General features: G+C 43.7%; 1 long non-coding RNA gene across 1 annotated transcript in view; it reads right to left on the bottom strand.

Annotated features, from left to right (window-relative positions):
• Positions 1 to 201: 201 nt before the first annotated feature.
• LOC117045792 overlaps positions 202 to 11689 on the bottom strand; it is a 29585-nt gene continuing 18097 nt past the window's right edge. Inside the window, exon 3 of the long non-coding RNA XR_004426467.1 lies at positions 202 to 786. This is a non-coding gene — a long non-coding RNA (uncharacterized LOC117045792). The remainder of the gene's footprint in view (positions 787 to 11689) is intronic.

The following is an 11689-nucleotide window of genomic DNA, read 5'->3' as shown; positions in this document are numbered from 1 at the left end:
AGTCCCTGAGCGAATGGAACCGCCAGTTGCAAAAAGATTGCCCACCGCCAATTCAATTTATTATTCTTTTAAATTGTATTTTGTACTGTTATAGTGTAATTGAAGTCATTGAATTATTTATGCTTTTTTACGATTTTATAGTTTGATTTATATAAGATGCTTTAATTTATTTAGAAGATTGTAATATACATTTTTTTTAATTAAACAAAAGTGGTGCATGGTCTGAAATGCATATTTGCATAGTTATTATAATGAACGTGCTTTTGACCATCAAAGAAGATACACGTTAGTGGCTTATCTTGGGTGTGAGCCAGGTATATCATGAGCGAGTATTTTGTGCAATAATTAAATCAGGTACTCAGGCTTGGTGAGGAAACAAGCCTGTGAATTAGGTTTGTAAGCGTGGAGGAACATCTGTGTCAGAGTTCATGTATACATTGTTAGTTTCTATACGGGCTGGGTCAGGCCATCTATATAGGAAGGATTAAGGGATATCATCCTCCATTAAATTACCTCAGGAAAGTCTTTCTGTTTGTATATGTCTCTGCCTCACCCTCCTCTGTCAGTTGGAGAGGATATGAAGGCAGGCCTGTGGTGGCTGCACCCTCACCTCCAGCACATGGAAAAACAAACACAGCCATTCTTCTGTTTGTTGTTTTAGCGCAGGGCGCTCTCCTTCCATAACAAAACCCATTTCCCTACAGGCAGCAGGCTAAGACTTGTTTGCTTATTATTCTGTCAAGGAAAAGGAGTCTTCACAAGGAGCAGTCTTCAAGCATCAATATCCTGTTGATAAACAGAAAAAGAAGGAGGATATTTTCCAGCTGTCCTTCTACAAACACCTCTTGCCAACTCTAGCCTAGCTTTTGTCAGTCCATGGTTTGTGAAGCTCTAACTCCTTGCAGATTGAACATTAAATGCATTTCTGGGGCAGCAAGTTGTTTCTGGCTTAGAAAATATTCTTTCTCAGAGGGTACTATGGGCATGTCTACAGGGCTTCACACTCCTCAAACATGTGCTTGAAACATTTTTATACTGCGCTTGTAGTTAGCCAATGGAGTGATGGCCCATATATAACATAATGTGACTATTCTCACTTGACTATGCACAGGTTGTTATCGTGACTTGCATTACTTAAAAACAGCATAACCTTTTCCTGTACCTGCATGAAGGCTTACTTTGGGACAAAGATCAGCAAGGCTTGCAACATGTTTTTAATGCAAAATCTCAGTGAAATCGTAAGTGTTGGTCCACATGCCTGTGCACTTTTCTCATGACTGAGTCACCACAAAGATAGCAGCATATATCTGGGATTAGGAGGGAGGTTATCTGGAACAGAGGGCATGCCTCCCAGGTATCCCTGAACACCATCACCTTCCCTTTGTGAAATAGCAGAAGCCCTGGAAAATAAAAACCAGCACTCTAAATTTAGGTCTGGCTTTGAATGTCACAGCTGCCTCTTCTTGTACACAGTCAAAGGGTATTTAAACCATTTCCCACTTGCATTGTCAGAAAAAAAAAATCACAATTACTACAGCAGAAAATGTACTGTATGTCTTTTAACCACCTGTTGAGAATTGATTCATATGTGTTTCCATCGTGAGAGCCTGCAATAAACCCAGATGCCAACTTTGCTGCCGCATACACTCAGACAACACCATTACTGGCCCCAACAACATCAAACATACCATCTTAGGACTATTTAATTGCTCATCTTCAAACACTGTGTATGCCACCAAATGCCAACAGTGCCCTTCAGCTCTCTATATTGAACAAACAGGCCAAACCCTACGCCAAAGGTTAAAGGGACACAAATCTGACATCAGGAATCACAAGACAGAGAAACCAGTAGGAGAACACTTCAATTCTATACAAGATCTCAAAGCAGCTGTCTTATTACAAAGGAATTTCAGAAATAGACTGGAAAGAGAAGTTGCTGAATTGCAACTTGTTACCAAACGTATGCATTTCCGAAAGATAGCAAGGAGATACAAGAGGGCCTTCTTAAACGAGCAATGCAAAGAAATAGAGGGGAAAAACAGAGATCTGTTCAAGAAAATTGGAGATATGAAGGGAACATTTCGTACAAAGATTACAATAATAAAGGAAAAAAGTGGAAAGGACCTAACAGAAGCAGAAGACATCAAGAAGAGGTGGCAAGAATACACAGAGGAATTATACCAGAAATATATGGCGGTGTTGTACACCCCAGGCAGTGGTTGCTGACCTTGAGCCAGACATCCAGGAGAGTGAAGTCAATTGGGCCTTAGAAAGCACTGCTAATAATAAGGCCAGTGGAAGTGATGATATTCCAGCTGAACTATTAAAAATTTTAAAAGATGATGCTGTTAAGGTGCTACACTCAATATGCCAGCAAGTTTGGAAAACTCAGCAGTGGCCAGAGGATTGGAGAAGATCAGTGTACATCCCAATCCCAAAGAAGGGCAGTGCCAAAGAATGCTCCAACTACCGCACAATTGCGCTCATTTCACACGCTAGCAAGGTTATGCTTAAAATTCTACAAGGCAGGCTTAAGCAGTATGTGGACCGAGAACTCCCAGAAGTGTAAGCTGGATAGAAGGGGTGGAGGAACCAAAGACCAAATTGCAAACATGTGCTGGATTATGGAGAAAGCTAGAGAGTTCCAGAAAAAACATCTACTTATGCTTCATTGACTACACAAAAGCTTTTGACTGTGTTGACCACAGCAAACTATGGCAAGTTCTTAAAGAAATGGGAGTGCCGGATCACCTCATTTGTCTCCTGAGAAATCTCTTTGTGGGACAAGAAGCTACAGTTAGAACTGGATATGGAACAACTGATTGGTTCAAAATTGGGAAAGGAGTAGGACAAGGCTGTATATTGTCTTCCTGCTTATTTAACTTATATGCAGAATTCATCATGTGAAAGGCTGGACTGGATGAATCCCAAACCGGAATTAAGATTGCTGGAAAAAATATCAACAACCTCAGATATGCTGATGACACAACCTTGATGGCAGAAAGTGAGGAGGAATTAAAGAACCTTTTAATGAGGGTGAAAGAGGAGAGTGCAAAATATGGTCTGAAGCTCAACATAAAAAAACTAAGATCATGGCCACTGGTCCCATCACCTCCTGGCAAATAGAAGGGGAAGAAATGGAGGCAGTGATGGTTTTACTTTCTGGGGTTCCATGATCACTTCAGATGGTGACAGCAGTCACGAAATTAAAAGACGCCTGCTTCTTGGGAGGAAAGCAATGACAAACCTAGACAGCATCTTTAAAAGCAGAGACATCACCTTGCCGACAAAGGTCCGTATAGTTAAAGCTATGGTTTTCCCCGTAGTGATGTATGGAAGTGAGAGCTGGACCATAAAGAAGGCTGATTGCCAAAGAATTGATGCTTTTGAATTATGGTGCTGGAGGAGATTCCTGAGAGTCCCACGGACTGCAAGAACATCAAACCTATCCATTCTTAAGGAAATCAGCCCTGAGTGCTCACTGGAAGGACAGATCCTGAAGCTGAAGCTCCAATACTTTGGCCACCTCAGGAGAAGAGAAGACTCCCTGGAAAAGACCCTGATGTTGGGAAAGATTGAGGGCACAAGGAGAAGGGGAAGACAGAGGACGAGATGGTTGGACAGTGTTCTCGAAGCTACCAACATGAGTCTGACCAAACTGCAGGAGGCAGTGGAAGACAGGAGTGCCTGGCGTGCTCTGGTCCATAGGACACAGGACAAGACTAAACAACAACAACAACACCAAACTTAAAACCATGGAGAGACCTGGTTTGAATAGAGACATTCGATTATTATCTCATTATACATGACAAAGCTATTTTTAGCCATCTCACTCCTTGCTTTTTCCTGTAAGACCAATTGCAGTCGTTAACAGTTGTCAACAGGTGTACCACACCTATCAGCCAATCACCCATTCCCACCACCCTTCTGAGTAATAACCCTCCCCACCCTCTCACTATATTTAAGGGTCTGGTGACTTCCGTTTCAGTGTATCTGAAGAAGTGTGCATGCACACAAAAGCTCATACCAAGAACAAACTTAGTTGGTCTCTAAGGTGCTACTGGAAGGAAAAAAATTTTTTTTTTTTTTGTTTTGACTACGGCAGACCAACACGGCTACCTACCTGCATCTTGAGTATGTTTAGCTCAGCTTTTTTACTGAAAGGGAACCATGAAAAGGTACCTCCAAACAGTTTATTGTGGAATCAATGCTGTTTCCACTGACAAGTTTTTTGTAGCATCCACATGTGCTGTTATCAAAATGCCAGCCCGTAAGGTGTGTGTGTGTGTGTGTGTGTGTGTGTGTGTGTACACAATTAATCTGATCCCCCCCCTTTCCACAGAAAATCCAGGAACCCATTATGTATCTGCAGTCATTGCTGGTGTGGAAATTCATTATTGCACTTTTCGGACTAGGCAGTTTGTCATATGTTGTGATGGATTTCAGTGGATTTTCTCTATTGCCCTTGCATTGCTGGGTTGGACTAGATGACCCTTGGGTTCATTCCAACAGTTGTTGTTGTTTTGTCGTTTAGTCGTGTCCGACTCTTCGTGACCCCATGGACCAAAGGGGGGGGAACCCTTTCCATTGATTGCTACATGCTCAGTTTGAATGAGATATTCTCTCAAGATCTCTACAGGAAATGTGGAAGGTTATGTGGAAGACTGTAATCGCATTACACAGGTCAGGCTTTTTATTTTGTTTTGTTTAAAGTTAATGTGGGGGTCTTGCACAAGACCACTGTATCATTTGGGCACTCTTATGCAAGACCTCATTATTAAAAAATAAACCAAAGAAATGGATCTCCCACACGCCATTTTGCCCACTATGAAACAGAACTGGCTAGATAAGACTGGTGACATTTGCACTTGCACAATTTATGGGATTCCCCCTGCCCCCAATAAAGGTACACAGAGATATAGAAATATCTGTGCAGAACATGAAAAGGTAATACAGTGTGAGAAATAAGTGATTATTGGGAGGGAAGGGAGGGAAAAGAAAAACATAACTTAGATACCTTCCTTCAAACTCCACCTACTGGTGTGGGGCAGTACGTAATGGGTTAGCAACGGATATTATGACTGAAAAAAGTGGGAGTATGCAGAAGGATTTGTTTGCTTGTTTGTTTGAATTTACATACCGTACTATAACCAGAGGTCTCAGATTCACAAGAAAGATCACAATATATAAAATCGAAATAAAAACAATAACCCAATAATAAGTAAAGGGACCCCTGACAATTTAGGTCCAGTTGCGGATGACTCTGGGGTTGCGGTTCTCATCTCGCTTTATTGGCTGAGGGAGCCGGTATACAGCTTCCGGGTCATGTGGGCAGCATGACTAAGCCGCTTCTGGCAAACCAGAGCAGCGAACGGAAACGCCGTTTACCTTCCCGCCGGAGTAGTACCTATTTATCTACTTGCACTTTGACGTGCTTTCAAACTACTAGGTTGGCAGGAGCAAGGACCGAGCAACGGGAGCTCACCCCGTCACGGGGATTCAAACTGCCGACCTTCTGATCAGCAAGCCCTAGGCTCTGTGGTTTAACCCACAGCACCACCCGCGCCCCGCAACCCAATAATATCCCCCCCCCAAGAGCCACATTTTAAAAGCGTATAGGATGTTGATCAGGTCAACCAAAGGCCTGGTTAAAAAGGAATGTTTTTGCCTGGCGCCTAAAGGTGTATAATGAAGGCGCCAGGCGGACTTCCCTGGGGAGAGCATTCCACAAACAGGGAGCCACTGCAGAGAAGGCCCATTCTTGTGTTGCCACCCTCCAGACCTCCCGAGGAGGAGGCACACAAAAGAGGGCCTAAGAAGATGATCTCAGGGTCTGGGTAGGTGCATATGAAATGGGTTAGGAATGAAGGGTTGCATCCAGCATTCCTCTCACACAATAGGAACTTCCTCTTCCTCTTCCACTCCCTCTTCCTCTCTCCTCCCTATACATCTCCAAAATCAGTTCCATAGGGTCCTCCTGTCCTCTGGAACAGATTTGAGGGAATACTGAGGGGGAAGATATAGAAGTTACACTGTGCAAACAGATGCTTGTTGCACAACTGGAACTGCAGCATTGGATACAGCCCATAGGAAGCTGCCTTATACAGAGTCAGACCACTGGTCCATCTAGCTCCTGCCTGGCAGAAGCTCTACTGGGTATCAGACAAGAGTTTCTCCCAGTCCTACATGGAGATGCCAGGGATTGAACCTAGGACTTCAGCATACGGAGCAGATGCTCTGCCATTGAGCTGTGCCCCTTCCCATATGTGAAGATAGGGGGGAAATTTCTGAGTGACCCATTTGTGAAATAATGTCCTCATCTGGAAGCAGCCAAGGTCTCTTCAAAGCCATAAATATATCAGAGGTGAGTGCCACAGAATACCAACACCAGTCTTTGCTAGAAACAAAGCACAGGAGAGTCTCCTATGATATTACCGAACACAATCCTCCTGGATGAGAAAAAGAGGGATGAGTGCTCTTGCGCACAGAGGCATTTTGAAGCAGAGTCTCAGTCCACATCTCCATCACCCACAATCAATTTGCAGTCTGACTGTGGCTGGTCAGAGCAGATGAGAAGGATCTGCACCAATGGCTTAGCAACCATGAGACTCAACTAGCTGTGGTAGCACCAAAGCCCTGGACAGGTAGGTACTTCCTTTCGCGTTGCTTATCTTTTATTGGTGATGCCTAACTGCCTGGAATCCCTCAAGCAGTGAGGAGGCAGTGTTGAAGCCATGTGCTTCTTGAATAATCCCTTCAGGAATTTGCCTTTGTTCATGTGAGTGCATCTTCAGTTTCCCTGGCAACAGCAGCCAGAGATGCTATCTCTTTCTGAAGCTATTTTCCCTGGTGCACACTACACCCAGCAAAGAGCCCTCAAGTCTCTTGTGTCTGGCCAACATATGGAGAATTATTTGGCTGCCCCCTGGAAAAACAGCTCATTTAGCACTTGAAAGTCAAGCTGCTGTAGCCTGAAAACTGCTCTTTGCTGCAGTAAAGAGCGTGCGGGGGGGGGAGGGATGAGAATTCTGAAACACTCAGGAGCGAAATACTTTGCAGAGGCCACCACAGCGCCTGCTTTCCCACAAGGCTGCCTCCAAAGCCTGCAGCCTCTGGATAGCTTCCACCCCAAATGTATGTCACATTTCCTTCCAATGAAAGCCAAATATTTACATTAATCTGGGGTCACTCAAAGGCCATGCTGCTATCACGAGTTGGAAGAGACTGTAGTAAACCCAAGGAGAAGGGGGAGGGTTTGGTGGATGGATTAACAGACATCTCTAAAGTAAATCATGGAGCCGTGGGTTCTCTGCTTTAACTGTACTGTGTCAGTAAACAGAAAAGCCTTAGGCCAATGGAGTGATTTCAATGGAGTGATACAGGCAACGCATCATATTTTGGGTGAACACATCTAAACACGGTAGGGGTGACATGGGAGCCACGTACAGCAGACACACAGGGCAAAACTTGTGCTTTCAGAACAGGTCATGCTTGAGTCTTTTTTACCTATTGTATTATATTTAACTGATTGTTTAAGACTGTCAATATCTTTTTGTGTTTTTATCATATAAATTGCATATCATAAATAGTTTTGCGCACTCAGCTTTGGGATTAATGGGGGAGGTCCAATTATTTCTTCCTGCTGGTGCAATGCAATGGAAATCTGTTTCAGCAACAGGGATTCTGGTTTCTCTTCTCTCCCTCCCATCCAGCATACCCCAAAAATCTGCTCCAGAGGGTCTCACAACCCTCGAAAGCAGATTTTGGGGGTGCATGGATGGCTGCAGGGCAACGAAAGAGAAGCCTTGATGTGCAAGCGTCCAGTGCCACTTTCCTGATTACCTCTGAGTGCTATTGTGTGTTGTGTCAAGCGGTGATTAAAACAGAGTGTGTGTTTTGCCAGAATTGTTAAGACCTATTCCTCTCTTGGCTCAATTTTCTCACCATCTTTGAATCTGTCTTTTTTGGAGAAAGTAGGATTCCACATTGGCACATTGTAATGGTCGACTTTTATCCCTGGTGCCCAAGAAACTGAGGTTTGGAGGCATTCTGCCATTGTGCCACATGACCTGCTGGACCTGGTTACACTATCCTGGCATGGAATTTGGGCAGAAATATATTTTGGCATTCATGGTTGTCCACAGCAGCTTTCCCTATCTGTGTACGAGGGCTGGCATGGGTTCTACTGTCATTCCCTGACACAGAAGGTCTACCTCCATCATCCTTCACCAACCTGGTGCTCTCCAGGTATTTTGAGTCACAACTCCAGTGCTGTCTGCAGCTGATAAGAGTTGTAGTCCAAAAGAGCTGGAGGGCACAAGGTTGGCAAAGGCCAACCCACATCATTGGCAGCACCTTCTTTTTAGATTGACTCCCACATCCAGGTTACCACATTTGCCACCACAATTCTGTCGGGTTCATTAGAGCAGAGCCATGTTTCACTTGCAAAAGTTATGCAAGAATGCAGTTTTAGACTTTCTGCCCCACTTTTACTACTAGTGTCACACAGATTTATAACCTCTTTGATTTCCACATCTAGAGCCAGATACACATGTAATTAATGAATCTACCTCCCTGCCCTTTTCCCTTCTGTTTCATGACTCATTTTATGCTCTACTGGTGCTTAGCAGTTGATACGCTGTAGAAGTAATACTACTCTGCTGCTAAATAACAATATATTGTTTCATGCTCCCCACTTTCCTGAGCAGTGAGGAGTTATCCAATCTGATATCTTGAAGGGAAGATGGATAACTTGAATGGAATCTTAATGATAAATAATTAAATAAAGTCAAAGGTGGTTGGCTGCCTTTTGGATGATAGATCCATAGATTCACAAACATTTATGCATTTCGTGCATGCACACGAAAGCTCATACCAAGAACAAACTTAGTTGGTCTCTAAGGTGCTACTGGAAGGAATTTTTTTATTTTTTATTTTGTTTTGACTGCTGTTGGTTTTTAGTCATATATACTGTATGTGGGCTCCTTGATCCCAAGGAAATATCAAAATGTTCCTTTGGGAGGATAAGTTCTTAAAGAAATGGGAGTGCCGGATCACCTCATTTGTCTCCTGAGAAATCTCTATGTGGGACAAGAAGCTACAGTTAGAACTGGATACAGAACAACTGATTGGTTCAAAATTGGGAAAGGAGTACGACAAGGCTGTATATTGTCCCCCTGCTTATTTAACTTATATGCAGAATTCATCATGCGAAAGGCTGGACTGGATGAATCCCAAACCGGAATTAAGATTGCCAGAAAAAATATCAACAACCTCAGATATGCTGATGATACTACCTTGATGGCAGAAAGTGAGGAGGAATTAAAGAATCTTTTAATGAGGGTGAAAGAGGAGAGCGCAAAATATGGTCTGAAGCTCAACATCAAAAAAACTAAGATCATGGCCACTGGTCCCATCACCTCCTGGCAAATAGAAGGGGAAGAAATGGAGGCAGTGAGAGATTTCACTTTCTTGGGTTCCATGATCACTGCAGATGGTGACAGCAGTCACGAAATTAAAAGACGCCTGCTTCTTGGGAGAAAAGCAATGACAAACCTAGACAGCATCTTAAAAAGCAAAGACATCACCTTGCCGACAAAGGTCCGTATAGTTAAAGCTATGGTTTTCCCAGTAGTAATGTACGGAAGTGAGAGCTGGACCATCAAGAAGGCTGATTGCCGAAGAATTGATGCTTTTGAATTCTGGTGCTGGAGGAGACTCTTGAGAGTCCCATGGACTGCAAGAAGATCAAACTTATCCATTCTCAAAGTAATCAGCCCTGAGTGCTCACTAGAAGGACAGATCCTGAAGTTGAGGCTCCAGTACTTTGGCCACCTCATGAGAAGAGAAGACTCCCTAGAAAAGACCCTGATGTTGGGAAAGATGGAGGGCACAAGGAGAAGGGGACGACAGAGGATGAGATGGTTGGACAGTGTTCTCGAAGCTACTAACATGAGTTTGGCCAAACTGCAGGAGGCAGTGAAGGATAGGCGTGCCTGGCGTGCTCTGGTCCATGGGGTCACGAAGAGTCGGACACGACTGAACGACTGAACAACAACAACAACAACTATTCCAAATATAAGAACTTCGTGCAATAAAAACCTCTTCTGGGTTTTTATTTCTTAACCCCTTCATAACTTTTTCAGTGTCTGTTTTGAGTCAGTAGATGCTTGCTACAAATAGAGAACTTGGATCATCTCACCCCATCCAAAATCTTTCTTTCTTTCTTTCTTTCTTTCTTTCTTTCTTTCTTTCTTTCTTTCTTTCTTTCTGTGCTTAGTTGTCCTGTGGTGAAAACAGTTCAGGAAAGGAACTCTAGTTATGCAGGACATCCTCCTTTCACATGTTATGTACAGTACTTCAATATCACACTTCAATCTATCCCTGCCTCCCCCCCCCCCTTTCCCCCCTTTTTTTACAAAAAGGAAGTTCACATCTGAGGCATATTCATGAGTTAACAAGTAGTCATTATAAACCAAAAGAGAAGTTGGCTGGGAGGTATAGAACAAGCAAACAGCAACATGATTTTTTTTAAAAAAAAACACACAACCCAAAACAATCCAGGTTATTTGGACCTATGCTGGAAAGTGAGGCTAAGCATACAGTTAGCTAATCTGTCTGGAGTGGGTTTATCCAAACCCATTCAAAAAAAAGAAATATGAAAACAGATCAACTTAAAAAAAAAAAACAGCTGTGAATGACTCCTGAGGGAGAGGAATGGAGGGCAGGGCTCATAAGCTCGGTGGGGGGAAGCACTGGGGAATTGCCCATTGCCTCGTTCTTCCCGTCCCATGGACACACCCTCCTGGGGAGAATGCTATACAGCATTCCCTCTGCGGTTTGCCAGATGACCAAGGGCTCAGTCTGGTCTGGTTCTCAAAAAGCATGCATTGGCCAGAACATGTCACTATAGCCGTGAAATAATTTGGCTGCCCAGCTTTGTTATCTGTTTGGCGAGATACCGCTGACATCTGTCTGGGGTTTCTGTGAGTACCAAAACGCTCCAGAAGCACACACAGCAAGCAGATGAAACCTTGGAATCTATCCAGCAACCTTAATGTGGCTGAGAGGGTTTTATATTGTGTACGTGTCCTCCATATATCAGCCGTTTCCAGACATGGCAAGGCTGTGCTGCTTTCTGTTGCTTTTCCATGCAGGCAGCTGTGCAGCGACCCAAACGACAACAAGCAGGTTTTCGATATCCCTTCTGCACAGCCAAAGAAGGGTTCTCGAGTTGAGTGCAAAGGGAAGTTCTGAAAACTTGCTGCCTAAGCACTCATTAATCTCTTGCATTTGCCTAACTGGCAGTGGCTACACCCATCCTTTCCCAATCCCCACATATGTTTCAAGACAGCACTTGCTGCGGTCCAGCTGCTGCAATCTAATTGCAGTTCAGTAAAGGAGTGTTCAGACAACACCCACACTGAACATGAGAGCCATGCACCTGCAACACTGATGTTCTTGTTAGCCACACATTTGGCATTTGTGCAAAGGAGCCCTATATGCTTGCAGAACACGTAGGTGTTCCTCCACACAACCAGGAACTCTGGCTAACCCTGCTTTCCACCCTGTGTGGCTGTGTATGTATATATGGAGGGCTCATTCACTAATAAAACTGTGTGTCCTGTCAGCAACAGAAGGGGGGGAAATTCCAATGGGTATATAAGAATTTCCACTGGTTTTTAATATT

The sequence above is a fragment of the Lacerta agilis genome, chromosome 1 (genome assembly GCF_009819535.1).
Source record: "Lacerta agilis isolate rLacAgi1 chromosome 1, rLacAgi1.pri, whole genome shotgun sequence".
Lineage (NCBI taxonomy): Eukaryota > Metazoa > Chordata > Lepidosauria > Squamata > Lacertidae > Lacerta > Lacerta agilis.
This window is presented reverse-complemented; position numbering and strand designations above follow the sequence as displayed.